The sequence below is a fragment of the Callithrix jacchus genome, chromosome 7, assembly GCF_049354715.1.
Source record: "Callithrix jacchus isolate 240 chromosome 7, calJac240_pri, whole genome shotgun sequence".
NCBI classification, from domain to species: Eukaryota; Metazoa; Chordata; class Mammalia; order Primates; family Cebidae; genus Callithrix; species Callithrix jacchus.
In genome coordinates this window covers 100,872,717-100,894,860 of record NC_133508.1, presented here as the reverse complement: position 1 = coordinate 100,894,860, position 22,144 = coordinate 100,872,717, and the positions used below count along the sequence as shown (strand labels likewise).

General features: G+C 42.4%; 1 long non-coding RNA gene across 1 annotated transcript in view; it reads right to left on the bottom strand.

Moving 5' to 3' along the window:
* Positions 1-64: 64 nt before the first annotated feature.
* LOC144577018 (uncharacterized) overlaps positions 65-22,144 on the bottom strand; it is an 89,103-nt gene continuing 67,023 nt past the window's right edge. The window contains exon 3 of the long non-coding RNA XR_013520160.1: positions 65-897. This is a non-coding gene — a long non-coding RNA (uncharacterized LOC144577018). The remainder of the gene's footprint in view (positions 898-22,144) is intronic.

The following is a 22,144-nucleotide window of genomic DNA, read 5'->3' as shown; positions in this document are numbered from 1 at the left end:
CCTCCTCCCCCTCCCCTTTCCCCTTCCTCCTTCTCCTTTTCTTTGCCTTCTTCTTCTCTTTCTCTTTTACTTTCTCTTCCTCCTCCTCCTCTTCTTTTATCTTCCTCTTCTTCCTAAAACCTCATAAACCAATTTCTGCTAGCTTCTGCAGCTTCCTCATTTTTTTCACTCTTCATAGGATGAAAGAGAATTAGGCCCTTGCTCTGGATTAGGCCTGGGCTTAAGGGATTGTTGTGGCTGCTTTGATCTTCTATCCAGACCACTCAACCTTTTTCCATATCAGTAATAAATAAGGCTGTTTTGCTTTCTTATCATTTGTGTGTTCCTTGGAGTAGAACTTTTAATTTTCTTCAAGAACTTTTTCTTTGCATCCACAATGTCACTATTTAGCACAAGTGGCCTAGTTTTTGGCCTATCTCAGCTTTCAACATGCCTTCCTTATTAAGCTTAATTATTTATAGTTTTTAAAGTGAGAGACATGTGATTCTTCCTATCACTTGAACACTCGGAGACCATTGTAGGGCTATTAATTGACCCAATTTTAATATTGCTGTTTCTCAGGGAATAGGGAGGGCCAAGGAGAGGGAGAGAGATGGGAGAATGGTGGGTCTGTGGAACAGTCAGAACACACACATTCGGCCAGGCGCAGTGGCTCATACCCATAATCCCACACTTTCATCCATCATTCTCCCCAAAGGAACACCAAATTTAATATCTACAAAAAAAAACACCTTCAGAAGAACCAAAAATCAAGTGAGAAATCACAGTACCTAATTTTACCTATAGATTGCAGAAGCAGGTAATGAAGAGGGCAGGAAAGACAATCTTGAATTGCCAACACCACTCCTCCTCAGTCCTCCGGCAGTGGCACAGGGCATGAAGAGAGAATCTGTGCCCCTAAGGGAAGGAGAACACAGTGATTGTGGAACTTTGCATTGGAACTCAGTGCTGCTAACACTGGGCAGAACAATACCCATGGAGGGAGCATTTAGACAAGTTCTAGCCAGAGGGGAATTATCTATTCCAGCAGTTGGAGCTTCAGTTTCAGCATGCTTTGCCAACACAGGCTAAAGTGCTCTGGGGTTCTAAATAAATTTGAAAGGCAGTCTAGGCCACAAGGACTGCCAACTCCTAGGCAAATCCTAGTGCTGTGCTGGGGTCAGAGCTAGCGGACTTGGGTATGCAACCTAATGAGACACAAGCCAACTCAGCTAAGAGAGTGCTTGTACCACCCCTCTCCAATCCCAGGCAGCATAGCTTGTAGCTCTGAAAGAGACCCTGCTTGCACTTGAGGAGAGAAGGAAGATTAAAGAGGACTTTGTCTTGCAGCTTGGATACCAGCTTGGCCACAGTAAGATAGGGCATCAGGCAGAGTCCTGAGATTCCAATTTCAGGCTCCATCTCCTGGACAACACAGACTCACCCTGGACCAGAAGGGAACCCAGTCCTGGCAGGATTCATCACCTGCTGACTTAAGCCCTTAATAAATAGCAGTGATACCAAGGTAGAAGAAAATGGGCATTGGGTAAGACTCTGAGACATGGTGGCTTCAACTGTGACTCAGCACATTCACGGCTGTGGTGACTATGAGGAGGGACTCCTTCAGCTTGAAAAGAGCATATAGAAGAATAAAGGGGACTTTTTCTTGCAGCTTAGGTACCAGCTCAGCCACAGTGGAGTGGAGCACCAAGCAGGCTCTTGGGGTCCCCAGCTCTGGGCCTTGGCTTTTGGGTGGTATTTCTGGACCCGTCCTGGGGCAGAGGGGAGCCAATTTCTCTGAAGAATGAGTCCCAGGCCTGGCAGCATTGACCACAAGCTGAATGGGGAGCCCTGGGGCCTAAGTGAACACTGGCAGTAACCTGACAATCCTTCCCATGAGCCTGTGGTGATGGTGGACACAGGGAGAGACTCTTCTGCCTGGGAAAAGGAAATGGAAGAGCAGAAGGACTTTATCTTGTGGCTTGGGTGCCAGCTCACCTGCAGCAGAATATAGTAAAGATAGTTTCTAAGATTTTCAACTCCATGCTTTGGTTCCTCCTGGATGGCATCTCTGGACCTGCCTGGGGCCTAGGGGAACTTGTCGCCTTGTAGGGAAGGACAGAAGCCTGACTAGCTTTGCCATCTGCTGATTATAGAGCCCTAGGTGCTTTAGAGAACATGGGTGGTAGCCAGGTAGTTTTTACAGTGGGCCTTCAGTGAGTCACAGTGCCACGCTAGCTTCAGGCCTGACCCAGTGCAGTCCCAGTGGTAGTGGCCACAGAGGAGCTTGTGTCATGCCTTCCCCAGCTCCAGAGAGCTTAGCACGGACAGAGAGACGTTGTTTGTTTAGCAGAAAGTAAGGGAAGAGAACAAGAGTCTCTGCCTAGTCATCCAGAGAATTCTTTCAGACCTTATTCAAGATCTCCAAGGTGGTACTGCTACAAGTCTTCAAGAAACACAGTGTTACTGGGCTTGGGGTGCCCCTAATGCAGGTAAAGCTGCAGTAGCCAAAAACTTAAATGACAACACCCAAGTCCCCTTGAGTACCTGGAGAGCCTTCCCAAGAAGGACAGGTATAAACAAGCCCAGATTGTGAAACTACCATAAATACTTAACTCTTCCATGCCCAGACACTGGCATGTCAACAGACGCTGATGAACATCCACAGCATCAAGGCCATCTGGAAAAACATGACGTCAACAAACCAACTAAATAAGGCACCAGGGGCCAATTCCAGAGAGACAGAGAATTCACTGTTTTGAGGAAACTCAAAGAAATCCAAGCTAACACAGAGAAGGAATTCAGGATTTTTTCAGATACATTTAACAAAGAAATTAAAATAGTTAAAAATAATCAAACAAATTCTGGAATTAAAAAATGCAGTCAACATACTGAAGAATTCGTCAGGGTCTCTTAATAGTAGAATTAATCAAGCAGAAGAATGAATTAGTGAGCTTGACGACAGGCCATTTGAAAATACACAGTCATCTAATCAGCAGTCAATGTGGCCAGAATAAAGCAGAAGGAAGAAAGTGGAAGGGACTGACTTGCTGAGTCTTCTGGCCTTCATCCTTCTTCCATGCTGGATGCTTCCTGCCTTCAAACATCAGACTCCAGGTTCTTTGGCTTTTGGACTCCTGGACTTAACACTAGTGTTTTTGGTAGAGACAGGGTTTTGGCATGTTGCCCAAGCTAATCTCAAACTCCTGAGCTCAAGCGTTCCTCCTTCCTTAGCTTCCCAAAGGGCTGGGATTATAGGCATGAGCCACCATGCCTGATCTCTAGATTTTTTGTTTGTTTGTTTTAAAATGTAGGCTCTTCTAGCTGTAAACCTCCCTCTTTATACTGAAAACTGTTAAGAACTCTGTCTCCCCTTTTAAAACATTTTTGCTGTTCTTGTTTATGTCTTACTGTACTTCTTATGTCTTGAAAAGTTATTGTAGATATTATTTTTGATAGGTTTATCTTTTGTCTTTCTATTTGTGATGGTTAATATTGAGTGTCAACTTGATTGAACTGAAAGATACAAAGTATTGTTCCTGAGTGTGTCTGCCAGGGTGTTGCCAAAGGAGATTAACATTTGAGTCAGTGGATTGGGAGAGGCAGACCCACCCTCAATCTGGGTGGGCAACATGTCAAAACTCTCTGTCTCTACCAAAAATACAAAAAAGAAAAACTTAGTTGGGCATGGTGGCATGCACCTGTAGTCCCAGCTAATCAGGAGGCTGAGGGAGGAGGATAGTTTGAGCCCAACAGGTTGAGGCTGCAATGAGCCAGGATCAAGCCACTGTACTCCAGCCTAGATGACAGACTGAGACTCTGTCTTAAAAAAAAAAAAAAGAAGAAAAAATTTTAGTAAGCAATCTAATGATGCATCTTAAAGAAGTACAAAAGCAAGAACAGAAACGATCCAAGATGGCCGATCGCTAACATCCCGGGATTGCAGCTCTCAGGGAAGGCGCGGAGAACTAGAGGACGCCACACTTTCAGACAAATTCTGGTCGCTCACGGAGCAGGAGATCCCCCAGTGGAGGAAACACACGGGTGGCCAGCGCGACTCGTAGCCGGTGCAGCGGTTCCGCCGGCACCGTGGCGCGGCAGCTCTCGGAGCAAAGTAAACAGGTTCGGAGGACCGGCCCAGATACCCAGCAGGACACCAGAGCCCGGCAGCGGCTGTGAAGGCACCTCGGCGCGGGAGCGCTGGGCGCAGAGTAGACAGGACCGGTTTCCCTTCTGACCGAGGTTTGGAGCCCCAGGAAGGCAGAGTCGCCTACTACCGACACAAGAAGGAAGCCCGACAGGAGAATCCTGGGCAGAAAACCACCATCAGTTTTAACGCCGCTGCTCTGGCCCTGGGAACTAACAACCTGGACGTCCGCTCAAGAGACCTAATCTGAAAGTTGGTAATTTCAAAGAGACAGGAGGATAAATTTACAATGACGGGAAGAAACCAGCGTCAAAAAGCTGAGAATACTCAAAATCAGAACGCCTCTCCCTCTAAAGATGATCACAGTTCCACATCAACAATGGAACAAGGCTTGATGGAGAACGAGCGCATCCCAATGACAGAATCACTCTTCAAGGAATGGATAATAAGAAACTTCGGTGAGTTAAAAGACCATGTTGTAGCCCAACGTAAAGAAACTAGGAACTTTGAAAAAAGGTTTAATGAAATCCTATTGAGAATAGACAACTTAGAGCGGAGTATGAGTGAATTAATGGAACTAAAGAATACAATACAGGAACTCCGAGAAGTATGCACAGGTTTAAACACTCGAATTGTTCAAGCAGAAGAAGGGATATCAGAGGTCAAAGTCCAACTTAATGAAATAAAACATGAAGAAAAGATTAGAGAAAAAAGGATAAAAAGGAATGAGCAAAGTCTCCAAGAAATGTGGGACTATGTGAAAAGATCAAATTTACGTTTGATAGGTATACCTGAATGCCACGGAGACCATGAATCCAAGCTGGAAAATACCCTTCAGGATATTATTCAGGAAAATTTTCCATAACTAGCAAAGCAGGTCAACATTCAACCCCAGGTAATACAGAGAACACCACAAAGATATTCCTCAAGAAGAGCAACCCCAAAGCACACGATCGTTAGATTCCCCAGGGTTGAAACGAAGGAGAAAATACTAAGGGCAGCCAGAGAGAAAGGTCATGTTACCCACAAAGGCAAGCTTATCAGACTTACAGCAGATCTCTCAGCAGAAACTCTACAAGCCAGAAGAGAGTGGGGGCCAATATTCAACATTCTCAAAGAACAGAACCTTCAGCCCAGAATTTCATATCCAGCCAAACTAAGCTTCACAACTGAAGGAAAAATAAAATCTTTTATGAACAAGCAAGAACGCGGAGATTTTATTACCACCAGGCCTGCTTTACAAGAGCTTCTGAAAGAAGCATTACACACAGAAAGAAACAACCAGTATTTGCCTTTCTAAAAATACACCAAAAAGTAAAGAGCACCAACATAAAGAAGAATTTACACCAACGAATGGATAAAACAGCCAGTCAACATCAAATGGCAGTAACCCTAAATTTAAATCGACTAAATCCCCCAATCAAAAGACACAGCCAAAACCCAATGGCATTTTACATCCAGACCTGTTTCACATGCAAGGATACACGAAGACTCAAAACAAAGGGATGGAGAAAGATTTACCAACCAAATGGAGAGCAAAAATAAATAATAAATAAATAAAAAGCAGGAGTTGCAATTCTCGTATCGGAGAAAATAGATTTTAAAGCAACAAAGATATAGTGGTAAAAGGATCAATGCAACAACAAGAGCTAACGATCCTAACACCCAGATACGAGACTTAGATTCAATGAGACAGAAAATTAATAAGGATATCAAGGACTCGAACTCAGATCTGGAACAAGTAAACTTAATAAATATTCATAGAGCTCTCCACTTCAAATACACAAAATATACATTCTTGTCAATACCACATCACACCTACCCATAAGTTTAAATGAAACATTGATTGGTCATTATTAATACTCAATTTTTTCAAAATAAAGCAATATTTTCATTTTCTCTTCCTCTTTCTTCCTCGCCTTTACTTATTTTTTTACTTATTTTTTTTTTTCTTTCCTTCTCTCAAAAAAAAAGAAATCAACTTGCAAACCTCTAGATCCAGGTCGGCAATGTCTCTCTCATTGCTTGATTTCCTTCCTTCCCTTCCCTCCCTCCCTCCCTCCCTCCCCGCTTCCTCCCTTCCTTCCTTCCTTCCTTCATCCCTTCCTTCCTCCCTACCGTCCTTCTTCCCTCCCTCCCCGCTTCCTCCCTTCCTTCCTTCCTTCCTTCATCCCTTCCTTCCTCCCTACCGTCCTTCTTCCCTCCCTTCCTGCCTTCCTCCCCCCCCCAAAAAAAAAAAAAAAAAACAAAAGCAAGAACAAACCAAACCCAAAATTAGTAGAAGAAAAGAAATAATCAAAATCAAAGCAGAAATAAATAAAACTGAAAGGAAGAAAACAATACAAAAATCAACAAAACAAAAAGTTGTTTTTTAAAAAATATAAACAAAATTAATAAACCTTTAGCCAGACTAAAAAAAAGAAAGAGTGAGAGAACACCCAAATAAATAAAATCAGAGATGAAAATGGAGTTATTACAACTGATATTATAGAAAAGCAAAGGATCTTTAGAGGTCACTTTGAGCAATTATATGGCAATAAATTGGAAAACTTAAAATAAATGGATAAATCTCTAGACACAGACAACCTACCAAGAATTAACCATGAAGAAATCCAAAACCTGAACAGACTACTAACAAGTAACAAGATTGAAGCCCTAATAAAAAGTCTCCCAGCAAAGAAAAGCCTGGCTTCATTGCTCGTTTTCTACCAAATATTTAAAGAAGAACTAGTACCAATTCTTCTCAAACTATTATGAAAAACTGAGGAGGAGGGAATGCTTCCAAACACCTTCTACAAGGTCTTGAAATCAAAAACAAAGATAATCAAAAAAGAAAACTACAAGCCAATATCCAGTAGTTTTAATGAGCATTGATGCAAAAATCCTCAACAAAATACTAGAAAAGTGACTTTAACAGGACATTAAAAAGATCATTCATCACGACCACATGGGATTTATCCCAGGGATGCAAGGATGATTCAACATATGAAAACCAATCAAAGTGACACATCATATCAACAGAATAAGGGACAAAACATATATGATCATTTCAATTGATACTGAAAAAGCATTTGATAAAACTCAACATCCCTTTATGATTAAAAAAACCTTGAAAAAAACTAGATATAAAAAGTAACATACCTCAACATAAGAAAAGACATATACAATACACCCATCGCTAGTATCATACTGAATGGGGGAAAGTGAAAGCCTTTCCTCTAAGATCTGTAATATGACAAGGATGCTCACTTTCATCATTTTTATTCAGCATAGTACTGAAATTCCTAGCCAAAGCAATCAGACAAGATAAACAAATAAAGGGCATCAAAACTGGAAAGGAAGAAGTCAGATTATCCTTGTTTGTAGATGATATGATCTTATATTTGGAAAAACCTAGACTCCAAAAGAAACTATTAAAACTGAATAACAAATTTAGTAAAGTTGCAGAATACGAAATTGACATGCGAAAGTCAGTAGCATGTCTATATGTCAACAATGAACAATCTGAAAAAGAAATTAAGAAAGTAATTTCATTTACAATAACTACAAATGAAATTAAATGCCTAGGAATTAACTTAATCAAAAAAGTGAAAGATCCCTACAATGAAAACTGTAAAACATTGATGAAAGAAATTGACAAGGATGCAAAAAGATGGAAATATATTCCATGTTCAAGGATTGGAAGAATTGATATTGTTAAAATGTCCATACTACTCAAACCAATCTACAGACTCATTGCAATCCCTATCAAAATACCAATAAAATTCTTCACAGAAATAAAAAAAATCATTTAATATATATGGGACCACAAAAGACCCAGAATAGCCAAAGCTATCATGAGCAAAAAGAACAAAACTGGAAGAACTACATTACCTGACTTCAAATTATTCTACAGAGCTACACAAACAAAAACCACATGGTACTGGCATAAAAACAGACTCATAGACCAGTGGAACAGAATAGAGAACCCAGAAACAAATCCGTATATCTACCATGAACTGATTTTCTACAAAGATTCCAAGAACATACACTGGGGAAATGACAGTCTCTTTAATAAATGGTGTTGGGAAAATTGGATATCCATATGCAGAAGAATGAAACTAGACTCATTTCTTGCCATATACAAATATCAAATCCAAATGGATTAAAGACTTAAATCTAAGACCTCAAACTATCAAACTACTATAAGAAAACATTGGGGAAACTGTCTAGGGCATTGGCCTGGGCAAAGATTTCTTGAGTAATATTCTACAAGCACAGGCAACCAAAGCAAAAATGGACAAATGGGATCACATCAAGTTAAAAAGCTTTTGTGTGCCAAAGAAAACAATCAACAAAGACAATGCACAGAGTGGGGGGAAACATTTGCAACTATCCATCTGACGAGGGATTAATAACCAGAACATATAAGGAGTTCAAACAACTCTGTAGGAAAATATCTAATAATCAGATTTATAAAAGGGCAAAAGAGGCCAGGTACAGTGGCTCATTCCTATAAACCCAACACTTTGGGAGGATGAGGCAGGTGGACAGCTTGATCCCAGGAGTTTGAGACCAGCATGGGTAACATGAAGAATCCCCATCTCCACAAAAAAATACAAAAATTTAATTGTACATTTTGAAATAATGAGAAGAGTATAACTGGATTGTTTGTAACACAAAGGATAAATGCCTGAGGTAATGGATATCCCATTTACCCTGATGTGGTTTTTTACACATCGTATTCCTGTATCAAAACATCTCATGCAATTCATAAGTATATACAACTACTGCATACCCACAAAAAATGTTTTAAATAAAATAAAAAGGTGAAGCTTAATAAAATGAGATGTGTCTATATCTATCTCCCGGAATTGCTGTAGGGATTATTCGAAATGAATCACGTAGTGTACTAAGGACAGAATCTAGCATATGTCTAACTGAGTATTAGTGAGTGTTACAGCCAGTGTTATAATTTCAAATGAGCATTGCTCAGAAGAATCATCAAGTTTAATAGAAACTACATGAAAATTAATGTTCAGAGATCTAATTATTCAAACAGACCTCTAATAATTTTCACCTCAGTAAAAAATGTCTTTACATTTTACAAAACACACTTTAGTTGTTGGGATTCGTATAAACACATCTTCACATCCCATCCTGAAGAGTCCCTGGAGTTGCTATGTGAGAAACAGTTTCATTGTTATATTGTGGAGTATCTGTCAAGAAAAATTTGGGGTTAAACCTCATATTTGAAACCACTATTGGTTTTGTACGTCCCTGGCAGCTTAATTCAATGACCTGTCTCTTCTAATTGACATCATAAGGGGCCCTCTTTGTACCTAAATTTCATTGCTGTGGAGGATGAACACCCATTGACTTGGGTGTTTCAACACGCCCAGGTCAGACATCTGCCCCAGGTGCCTTGGAAAAGTGTATCTCTCTTGGCCAACTGCCATGCGAAATCTCACTGCATGTCTCTTCTTTGGGTCTCAAATGTCTTTCCCAATCTGACTAACATTTTAGACTCTTTAAAAATGTTTCCTTCTCAAAAAAATTCTTCCTGACATTCAATTAATGCCTTTAAAGGAGTTTCAGTCAGGTATAATTTCTTATAGGCACCATTGGGGAAAAAATGATGATTTTTGGAAATATAATGATCTCAAGAAGCTTCCTCATCCATAAAATTTGAGCAAACTTTAAATAAGGTAAATGTCCGAACTCAACTCAGGGAAATCTTCAGAATGAAGTGTCACAGTCCTCCCTCTGAGTGGAAATAAACACCGAGGTTCCCCTTCACCCTGGGCTTCCCATGGTGAAATTGTTATGTCATATACCCCATATTTGAAGTGAAACCACCTTCAAATATCCTTCAAACTGAGTGAAATTCATCCAGTGTTTTCACATATTGTGGTGCCAAGGAAACAGAGAGAAACTGAATCGTGCTTCTGTAGCTGCTGCTGCTGGTGGTGGATAATGAGCCAGTGGACATGTGAGACTGTCAGCCTGGCTTAAAGACCCTGAGCAGTGGCAGACAGTACCCACACACAGCAAGACTTCAGCAAATGCTGATGTCTGTTATGTGAAAGACCCAGAGTACAAATGCACACACACCCCATCATTATCTCCATCAAAAACAAGTGAGGAGGCACAGGAAAAGTAAAAAGACTGCTGGAATGTATACCCAATGTCAGTCATAGTTGCAGGTGGGCACAGGGATTCTTTCCCTTTCTGCTTTTCAATATTTTCTCATTTTCCTTGAATGAACAAGCATTATGTTTTTCATGAAAACTGCATAGGATGTTATTCAATTTTGAAATATATTTTTAAGAAGCTCTACTTTGCCTACTCTCAGCCTTTACCAATCAAATACTTTCCAGACCTCTGAAATGTTCTGTGAGAAGGAACATGAGGAAGATTTTGGAAAACGGGCAGGGAACCATCCTCTGGCAACAAGGCTAATCATCTTTCTTTCCTTCTTTTTCTTTTCTCTCTTTCTCCCTCTCCCTCCTTTATTTCTTGTTTTTTGGGGAGTGGGGTTGAGACAAATGGGGCTAAATCAATAATTTACAGTTGTGAGAGTTGCTGCATTTATTTCTTTAATTATTTTTTCTATCAAATTTTCTATTGCCAAAGCTTCCCGTGCAAAACGAAAACATATAAACATTCAGAAGTTATTATTTTTATAAGCAAAACAAAAACTAATTTATCTTAAAAGCAACCAGACCGTGTGGGCCAATTTTTTTAAAGTCTTCTTTTACACCAGGAGATTTAGTAGTCAAAAACTGCTAGAATTCTCTTTATAGAATCCAAGCAACGTTAAAGGCATTGACCTCTGTTAAACTCCTGACCCTCCCAACTAGTGACTAAAGTAAACAAAATCCCACAACTAAAATTTGATTTTATGCTCCAATGCTCCAGCTGTGGGACAGGATGTGGCTATTTTAAAACAAACAAGCCAACAACAAAATGCAACCACCACCACCAATTCCCAAGCACCAGGGTGTGGCCCCAGTTCCTCAGAGTAGCACGCGTCCTTCTTTCCCAAAGTGATCCTGCAATAAATCCGTGATGAAACATGACTCAGAGCTCCCCTACTAGGGGAGCTGAGCTGGAATTCCCCTGGCATGCATGAAAAGCTCTGATTCAGGTGGTATGCGTGGACAGACTTAGCACAGGTTGGTGCAGCGGTTGACAGTCAACTGAGGAGAACGTTACTGTTCTCCTGTGATAGGTGCAGTCTCGACATTTCGCAGCGAAAGGAGGAAAGGGAATCTTCTCACATATCTTATCTCATTTCATCTGCATGACAACCCTATGAGATGAGGATTATTGTTCCCATTTTACAGATGAGGAAACTGAGACCTCAAGAAGCAAAGTGACATGAATGAGAGTCACCCAAAAAGTTAGTGAGAGAGCCAGAAATAAATCCAGATCCCCATAACAATTGCCCAGTAAGAATGGAGTGGAAATTCCCTGGTGTGAAGGATGCATTCTAGGAATCTCTATTAGAAATTCTTAGACAAGTTATCCTTCCCTTCCTTTCCCTTCCCTTCTCTTCTTCCCGTCTCTTTTTTCTTCTCCGTCTCCTTCTCCTCCTCCTCCTTCTCCTTCTTTTCTTTGCCAGGATCTGGGTCTGTCACCCAGGCTGGAATGCAGTGGTGCCATCACGACTCACTGCAGCCTCAACCTCCCAGCTTCAAGCAATCCTCCCCACTCAGCCTCCTGAGTAGCTGGAACTACAGGCATGCACCATGACACCTGGCTAATTTGTTTTTGTTATTTTTTGTAGACACTGAGTTTCACCATGTTGCCTAGTCTGGTCTTGAATTCTTGGAGTCAAACGATACATCCTCCTCGGCCTCCCAAAGTGCTAGGATGACAGAAATGAGCCACCACACCTGGCCTTGCTCTTTATCCAAGAGTTCAAGCACCTTAACCTGACCCTGTGTCAAAGAGGGTTTCTGAATAGTCTAAGGAAAGGCGGAGGGCCGGGAGTAGTGCTCATGCCTATAATCCCGGTATTTTGGGAGGCTGAGCCAGGAGGAACCCCTGAACCCAGGAGTTCCAGACTAGCCTGGGAAACCTAATGAGACTCCATCTCTACAAAAAATAAAAATAAATTAGCTGGGCGTGGTGGTGCATGCCTGTAGTCCCAGCTTCTTAGGAGGCTGATAGGGGCGAACTGCTTGAGCCCAGAGGGCAGAGGCTGCAGCAAGCTGTGATGGTGCCACTGTTCTCCAGCCTGGGTGACAGAGCTAGATCCTGTCTCAAAACAAAAAAGGAAAGAAAAGAAGAAAGAAGAGGTGGAGTTATTTTTTAAATGGCACTTCTGCTGACAGTGTGCCTTACGTAGCCTGTTGCCATAGCAACTAACTTTCCCGTGGAGTTGGCGACTAGGTCTCAGGAGATGAGGAAGGTGATTCTATCTTGTCTCTGAATCTTGTCACTCGATATAGCACAGGAGCCCGCTCTTCTGGCCTAATCCTCAAATGGTCACAGCTCCCTTAGCAGGGTTCACTTTACCCTGGAGCGTTATGGGGTTGGAAGATAATGGCTAAATATTTCAGGACCAACTCCTCATAAAAGAACAGGGAGGCCTGGGAGAGGGTTTTCCACAATCTAATCTGTTCTTGGTTGGACAGCAATCTTTAGGACTGTGCTAGTTCACAGTGAAGGGACCAACCGTTTACTGCCAGATTTATCTAGGTCATAATGCAGTGATAAAAGCAGGAGAAAACGCTTTTTGAAAAAAAAATACATCATGAGAAGATTTTTTTTTTTCAGAATTATCAGTACATTATAAGGCACCCAGATAATTTGTCTGTCCAAAAGCCCCTCGTCTTAACTACTATAAAATCTTGCTTCTCTAGAATCTCAGCAGGATTTTAGACTAGACACTAATTAGTTTAGGGAGGAAGAAGGTCAGCATATGTTCACTTGAAGTACAGATAGATTTCCTTCTTTTTGAAGAGGAAGAGCAGAGGTGAAAATAGATGACCTGAAACAGATGTAAAAATGTGTCCCCCTCAACAGGGCTTGGTTCCCACAGCTGAACTGCTGATGCTACAAGCAGGCCTGTGCTTCATATGAAAATGATCACTTAATTTTGGCTCTAATTTCCTTTTGGTCATAATTACCTGTTATTATAATAATCTTATTACCACAATACAAAACTCCAGAGGATAGAGAAAATATAAAACATCACCACTAATCCTACCATCAACCAATAACAACATTTTAGAGGGACTTTTTTCCTTCAAGTCATTTTCCCTGTATGAGCTTCATTCAGCCATTCAACAAATATTTATTGAACAATGATTACGTGTCAGACACTGTGCTCTTTTCCACTGTGGAAGTCATTGTGGTAGACACAATCTTTTCCCTCATTTTCACCAAATAATATGAACAGCTTATATTTCCAGCATTAGAAAAGATAAAGACAACTGAAAAATACTCAAAATTAAACTGTTCTTGAGGCCAGATGCCGCAGGAGCTTCTTGGGCTACCTGGGAGGCCGGAGGTAATGCAGTGTCTGATATCTGGCTGCTTTGTGTTCATCTGTGCTAGGGAGAGCAGACTGTTTTAACTGCTTGGACAGCAGTGCTCGTCACTCATCTCTGCAGAGGTCCACGGTCCCAGTTACACACAAGCCCTCTCGACAGGAGGGGCATCCTCATCTGATAGGAGCAGGCCTTTCCACCCCACACCCTCTCATACCTCTGCTGACCTGAGGCTTGGGCAGCCTGGAGGCCTTAGACACTGTGTTACAAGAAAGAGCACAAAACCTCTAGACAGTCCGTGATGCCCTCGAGCCCTTGGAAGAACCGAGCTACCAGCCCCCGCTTGCCAGTGTTGCCCCTGTGACAGTCAGCCTGAGGCTGCACTCCCTGGGTCCCTGGCCCCCTATCCTGCCCACACAGGGATGTAAATGCAAAACCAACACATCTTGGGAATCTGACACCCAGCCTGGGGTTCCCAGTATCTCCACCCCACTTCCCAGGAACAGCAGCATTCTCTTCTCTTATTGTCTGCCTCCACGCCTCACTCTCTGCCTTCCCCTACCACAGGGCCTAAGCTGCTCTCCTCACAGGTTCACTGGGGAGCCCTATCCAAGCCACTCAAGGGAGCTTGAGCTAACAGATGATGAATAAATGGACCCAGAAGACCCTTGGAGGTCTTCTCCTCATGCTGGGGAGCTTGCTGAAGAGGAAACCCCAAGGAAATATGGGGCATTCACTTCTGTGTTCATCCATTTTCAATTGCTATGAAGTAATTCCTGAGATTGGGTAACATAAAGAAAAGAGGTTTATTTGGCTTATAAATAAAGGCTGTATAAGCATGGCACCAGCATCTGCTCAGCTTCTGGTGAAGCCTCAGGAAGCTTTTACTTGTGGCAAAAAGCAAAGGGGGAACAGCCATGGCACATGGCAAGAGGGGAAGCAAGAGAGAGAGTGGAGTAAGGAGAATCCCGGCTAAACTGACTAGTACGGTTTGGATCTATGTCCCCACCAAATCTCATGTTGAATTATAATCCCCAACATTGGAGGTGGGGCCTGGTGGGAGGTGACTGGATCATGGAGTGGTCCTTCATGAATAGTTTAGCACCATCCCTTTGGTACTATTCTTGGGATAGTGAGTGAGACAATCGCAAGACCTGGTTGTTAAAAAATGTGGCACCTCTTCCCCTTGCTCTCTTTTCCTTCTGCTCCAGCCATGTGAGCAGATTACCTTCTGCCATGATTGTAAGTTTCCTGAGGCCTTTCAGAAACCAAGCAGATTCCAGTATCATGCTTCCTTGCAGCCAGCAGAATGGTGAGGCAGTAAAACCTCTTTTTTCTTTTTATAAATTACCCAGTCTCGAGTACTTCTGTATAGCAGTGCAAGAACTGACTAATACACAGACCTAACTAGATTCTTGCTGAAGGCAGGCCAGAGTGGTCTGAGGTCACCTGGGGGATGGTAGAGGATGAGAAACCTGATCACATATGAATGGAGGAGCATTCTTGCTAAAATGACTTAGCAGGATTCTTGTTAGAACTGGATTTTATAAGAAAGTGTACAAATGGGCCCAGGAGAAGGTTCAGGAGCACAACTAAAGTCTCATTAAGCACAGAATTGTTGTAACCTAACACTTCTCCTTTCTCTCTTCCTCAATTTCCCATAAAACAAAAAAGGCCATTTCATTTTTGAGACAGTCTCACTCTGTTGCCCAGGCTGGAGTGCAGTGGCATGATCTTGGCTCATTGCAGCCTCCACCTTCGTGGATTCAAGTAATTCTTCTGCCTCAGCCTCCTGAGTAGCTGGGATTACAGACGCACCACCACACCTGGTGAATTAATTTTAAAAAGGCCATGTCTGCTGTGGTGGTACAACAGGGGAAAAGCAAACTGGTTGACTCTGCACACAAATCCCAGGAATATTTGCATTGAAAAGGAAGCAAAAAATTTTCAAAAGTTTCGGCACGCTGGGAGCATTTTGAATCATGGGCAGTGGCAATGGCAAGAATAACTTTCTTCGCATTGCACCTGACCCTACTTATGAACAAGATTCTCCTGCAAGCTCCTAATTGTAGTACAAAAAGTACAGAGCCTTGAATCAGCAAATCTGCCTGAAAGTTAATCTTGTCAACCACTATCTCTTTGACTCTGGAGTTCATTGGTTCCTCTGAGCCTTAATTTTCCTATCTGTAAAAAAGGGGAAAATAATACCCAACTGTGAGTGCTGCTGTGAGGACCAAAGCAGATAATAGACATGAAAGTGTTTCAAACACTCTGGATAGCTATAGAGATGCAAAGTGTTGTTGTGGAAAGTAATAAATAAAATCTAAAGTGTCACTGTTAACCATGAGACTAACAGCAACCTCACTTCACATTTCACTCCCAGTAAGAAGTATTTTCCAGAATGACATCCACCTTTGGTCTGTGGTCATATAGTTTACTGGTACATGCTTGTGAATGGGTGGCAAACAAAGTTCCCAGATGTGTCTAAGCCAAAGTCACATCTGAGAGTCATCATTTCAGGGTCTGATTCCTTCTCTCTGAAAAACAGGAAAAAGGGTTTTAAGAAATGGCACACACTTGGCATGTCTGAAGGGCAGCAAGGAAGCCAGTATGGTGAGCCGAGTGAGCGAGGGAAAAGGTGGTAGGAAGAGAGATGAGAGATGCAGGCAAGCGCCAAGCGCCTGTCATGTCATTGAGAGAATTTGGATTTTCCTCCAAGAGGGAAGAGGAGCCACTGGGAGCTTTGAACAGAGAATGAGATAATCTAACTCAAGTTTTTACCAGACAATTTGGGGCAAGAGTGGAAGCAAGGAGCCAGGGAGAAGACTGTTGCCATAATCCCGACAAGGGGCATGGTGTCTTGCACCAGGGTGTTAGCAGTGTAGGCAATGAGATGTGAATAAGCTTGGTATATGAGCAAGAGTGTGTAGGAGAGAATGGTGTCAAAGTCTGTCTAGGAATGTGGCTTGAGCAACTGGAGAGAAGATAGTGGAGCAGGGCTTAGAAAGACAAGGAGTTCTGCGTGCAGTTTTGCTATTAAAATATCTGAAAGAATTATCCTTTTGAGTTTCATTAATACATTTTTCCATATGCAACCTTTTTAAAGAGGCACACCTAAAACACATTATGCTTTTCAAAGCAGTTTCTCATCCATTATCTCATTTGATCCTTCAAGTAACCTTGTGAGGTTGCTGCTGCTAGCCCCACTGTATCTGTTAGAGTTTTAGCAGAGAAGTAGATTGACTAAGACTGACATAGAATAAGTAATGTATTCTAGAAATTAGACCTTACACAATTGCATTGGCTGCTGAAGTGTCTGTGTTGGGTGTTGTGCCTTAAGTTTATACGTATTAGCCAATCTGGAAGTCAGGAAGGACAACTGGACATGAAGCAATGGAGACCAAGAATGAACTGGAACCTATGTGGAAAATAAGGAAGGTAAACTGGAAGACATCTGTTTACTGTGTCCTCCACCTTCAGTGTTGTGTAGGACCTGCAGGAGAAGCTGTGCCCTTTGCACATGTGACGGTTAATACTGAGTATCAACTTGATTGAAGGATGCAAAACATTGATCCTGGGTCTGTCTGTGAGGGTATTGCCAAAGGAGATTAACATTTGAGTCAGTGGGCTGGCAGACCCGCCCTTAATCTGGGTGGGCACCATCTAATCAGCTGCCAGCATGGCTAGAATATAAGACAGGCAGAAAAATGTGAAGACAAGACTGGCCTAGCCTTCTAGCCGACATCTTTCTCCTGTGCTGGATGCTTCCAGTCCTCGAACATAACTCCAAGTTCTTCAGCTGTGGGACTCAGACTGACTCGCCTTGCTCCTCAGCTTGCCAACGGCCTATTGTGGGACCTTATGATCGTGTGACTTAATACTTAGTATAATTCATATATATATATGATGTATATGATGTGTGTGTGTGTATGTGTATACATCCCATTAGTTCTGTCCCCCTAGGGAATGCTGGCTAATACAGCATGCAACTGCACACGCCCTGGCACAGGACTTGAGAAAGCTAAAGGATCCTGCAGGAGCTGTGGGACCTGGGCAGCCCCACACCAAGCTAAGCAAGCAGATTAGCAACAGAGTGCGTGCTGCCCAGTGCCTGCCACAGCATAAAAATGGCTGCTGCTTCACTTCCACCAACTAGCACAGATTTGTGTTGTGGCCAACTCTAAAATCAGATCCGCACAGGAAAAGGAATTCTGGGAAACATGATTGCAGCTTAGGTAAACTGGCACGGTATAAAGCCACCACACATACTTTGCAGATAAAGACAATGAAGACCCTTAGATGTTAAGTGTCTTGACCAGTGCTTTGCAGAACATTTGTAGCTGATTTCTTAGAACCTGGTTTTGCTGACTCATAGCCTACTGGCTTTAGTTGAAAACTTGCTACATGCCAGCTACTGAATCATCTGATCCAGAACACCACTTTGGAATAGGTATTATTATGCCCAGTTTATAGATTGAGAAATTGAGGCTCAGAAGGTTGAAGTCAGTGAGCCAATGTAACTCAACTATGGAAAGTTGAAACAGATTCAAACGCAGATTTGTCAGATCCTAAGCTCCACCCTCTTAACCTCCAGGTGTTTCCCTCCGTTAACCCCATGTCCCACAGTTTCCCAGAGCAGGGTATCAGAAGACAGTTCACACTAAAAGAGATCCCGGCACCCCAGTTTCCCCTCTGCAATCTGTGGTGCTGGCTTGGGGCCAGTTCCCTCTCACTCCAGGGACAGTATAAACACTCACAAATGCTTCAGTGAATGCAATTAGGAGTTGTACTGAAGGGAACACATATTCTAAACACTGTAGGGTAGAATACACCAGCACACAGACCCAGATGTGGAGAAGCCCACCAGCTCTCAGCCATAGCAAAGAGAATCATAAAAGTCAAGCAAGTGCCCCCACTGGTGCTGAGAAATTTCCCACAGTTGCAAAGAGACCAGAAAATAGGGGTGGAGCAGCAGCATGACTTTGTGGGGACCAGGGAAGACCTCTTGTTTTAGTAATAAAATCTAAAGTTTGTGACTTCAGAGTTATCAAACAATGCTACATTCATGGAATTCTCCTAATAGTAATCATAGTTCTAATAAGAGCAATTAAGAGATATCTGCACCCCCATGTTTATTGCAGTACTATTCACAATAGCCAATATATGGAATCAATCTAGATGCCCAACAAGAGATGAATGGATAAAGAACATGTGGTACATATACACAATGGAATACCCTTCAGCCATAAAAAAGAATGAGATCCTGTCATTCCAGACAATGTGGATGAAACTGGAGGACACCATGTTATGTGAAATAAGCCAGGAGAAAACACCACATGTTCTTATCCATATGTGGAAGTTAAAAAAAAGTTGACCTCAGAGAAGTAAAAAGTAGAACAGAAGATACTAAGGCTGAGAAGAGTAGGGGAGAGGGAGGGAGGGGATTCATTTTTGTTTTGAGACAGGGTCTTGCTTTGTCTCCCAGGCTGGGGTGCAGTGGCACAGTCACAGCTCACTACACCCTTGACCTCCCAGGCTCCAGCAATCCTTCCACTTCAGCCTCCCAAGTAGCTCGGACTACAGGCATGTGCTACTACACTCAGCTAATTTTAAAAATTCTATTTCTAGATATAAGATCTTCTTATGTTGTCTTAGGCTGGTCTTGAACTTCTGGGCTCAATAAATCCTTCCACTTCGGCCTCCCAAAGTGCTGGGATTACAGGCATGAGCCACCACGCCTGGCCAAGATTTGTTAAAGAATACAAAATTATAGCTAGGTAGGAAGAATAAATTCTAGAGTTCGATACCACTGTAGGAAGACTATAGTTAACAATAATATATTTAGTTTCACATAGCTAGAAGGAGGATATCGAATATTTGAAACATTATGAGATGCTAAATGTTTGATATGATATTGTTTGAGATAATTACCCTGACCTAATCACAACACATTATATGTATCAAAACATCACTACGTACTCCATGATATGTACAATAATTACTTGTCAATTAAAAAATAAAATAAATGATTTAAAAATAATAGTAGCTATTAATTTATTACAGATGATCACTTATTATTGATTGCCAGGCACTAATCTAGGCATTTCACATAAATTAACTCACAAGCACATACAGTAGGAAGTATTATTGTCCCATTTTACATATGGGGAAATTGAGGCAAAGAAAGGTTAGGTAATTTGCCACAGTCACATGAGCCAGGAGTTGGCCTCCAGAGCCTAACCTCTAAACCTTTATGTGAATCTGCTTCTCAGCAACCCTGTAGGGGAAGGAGAAAGAAAGAGAGGGTGGCGGGCTGGTGGTGCTCATTTTGCAGACAAAGAAACTGAGTCTTGTGATGGCTGAAGAAGTCACCTAAAGCCTCCCTGCCAAGCCCAGAATTGAAGCCAGCGCTGTTGAACTGCAAAGCCCCTGCTCTTTTCACCTGACCACTCAGCCCTGTTAAGTTAGTGGCCCATTCATTCAGGACTTGAATATCAAACTCAAGCCCAAGTGCAGTTGCCTAGGGTTTGCTAGAAGGACTTATTGCTTTGAATATCCAAGAGGGCAACTGGACTACTGAGGTCAGCTCAGAGGCCAGAAGCCATCTGCCTGGTGAACAGAACAGTCCTCTCACATTTTCAGTCAGGAAAGGACCAGGACTGACCTTCCCACCTTAGAAACGTTGCCCTTCACACTGGAACCAGAAGAACAAACATAGTCTGATTCTTGGAGTTGAGGCAGCCCCAGCCCTGGTGTGCAGCCATAACTGTGGTTGCCTCAGTATTCAGCCCCTTGGAGGCAAGGGTGTAATCACTCATCCATGTTTCAACAAAATGCATTCACCGGTTTACTAGGCATCCCCACCATGTGCATGAAGGGGGACCTAGGAAAGGGAGCTCACACACAGTTTTTGTCTGCAGTGACTTTACTGAGCAGCTGGAAACCCTAGTTCGCCTCCCATCACCTCTCCGTGCCCCCGTATACCTAAATAATGCTAAGACACACAGCCACAGGAACTAGCGGAAGGTGATGGGAAAATGAGAAAAGTTTCTTTCATCATTCACTCAGTTAGTAACCAAATATATGTCGAGTTTCTCTTATTTGTCAGGCACTGTACTACGTACTTTGAATGTGAATCACATTTCATCTTCCTAACGCCCTTGTATAGTAGCTATTAATACCTTTATTTTGCAGATAAGGAAACATACGTATGAGAGAAATTGACTTGCTCAAGATCATCCTGTGAGGAAGTGTGAATAATTCCAGAACCCAGGTCTTCTGATTCTAGCTCAGTGTTCTTTTAATCACCATCATACTAGAAAGAAAATTAGAAGATCCTTGAGTAAGATATATGACCAGAGATACAAAATGGAGTTAGATAAGCAAATCAGTGGGGGAGGTAATCTCAGTTTTTTACCTACCAATGGCAGGGGAGGGGTGGGCAAATGTGATAAAGACAGCTAGCTGTCCAACTGAGGTTTGCGTTCCCCTTCCACAGTGCAGAGATGTCGCCAGAAAGGGACTGCTAGGCCAGGGTCTCCCTTTCCCCTTGTATCTTGGTGTGCCCATGTCACTCGTTCTCACCAGTGGAAGGTGAACAGAAGCGATGCCTGTTGCTTCTGGGCTGGAGTGTTCCAGAAGTGAGATACCTTCTTTAATCACTTTTTAGCAACTGGGAAAAACAGGCTCCTTCAATCGTTGAGTCACTGCATCTCTGCTTGGAGAAGAGCAGCTTGAAAACTGGAAACATGCATTTGGGCTTAATGTGAGCAAGAAATGAACTATTCTGTTGATCCATTCGACTTTTAGGGGGTTTATTGCAACATCTAGCATTATCTCAACTAAATATGGCAGGTAAGGCCAAAATGCCCAAGTTCTGGGTTGTGGAGTAATTCATTCCATGTCAAAGATGGTCAGTAAACCAATAAGGTACACTACACATAGGTTACCCCCCTTTCTGAGAACAGGAAAGGCCCTTGGTCAGACTGTGAACACCCCAGGGCTGAGCCTGTCTCATGGCTTTCCACATCCCACTGTCTAACACAGTGCCTGGCTTGCAGTACACTCTCAGTACCTGCTTGAATGTGATAGCCACCAGCTTCTTTCTGCCACCAGAGCACATGAGCAGCTGTAAGACTGAAACTTAGTGGCAAATACCCTAAAACCAGACACACAGCATATCTAGAATGTTTAGGAGGGGAATCTGAACTAAGCCTTGAGCCTCGCCCAGACAGGGACCAGAAAAACACTGTAGCAGATGGCAATAGGGAAATATTTTGGAGTTAAATGACATTACATTGATAATAAAACAGAAGAAGAAATCTCCCATAAAACATCCCCGTGAAGGCCCCACCAGAGAAAATTTGCAATATGAAGAATTGAAGTGTTTTGATCCCTCTCCTAATCCATGACCATCCCTTGTATTCCCAAGGAATTTTTCTGGTTAGGAAGTTTTATGGGGAGGGTCCTTGAAATATCCTGAGGGAGAGTTTATGGTAAATGTTTTAACAGGGTACAGTAGCCAAAATATGGTACT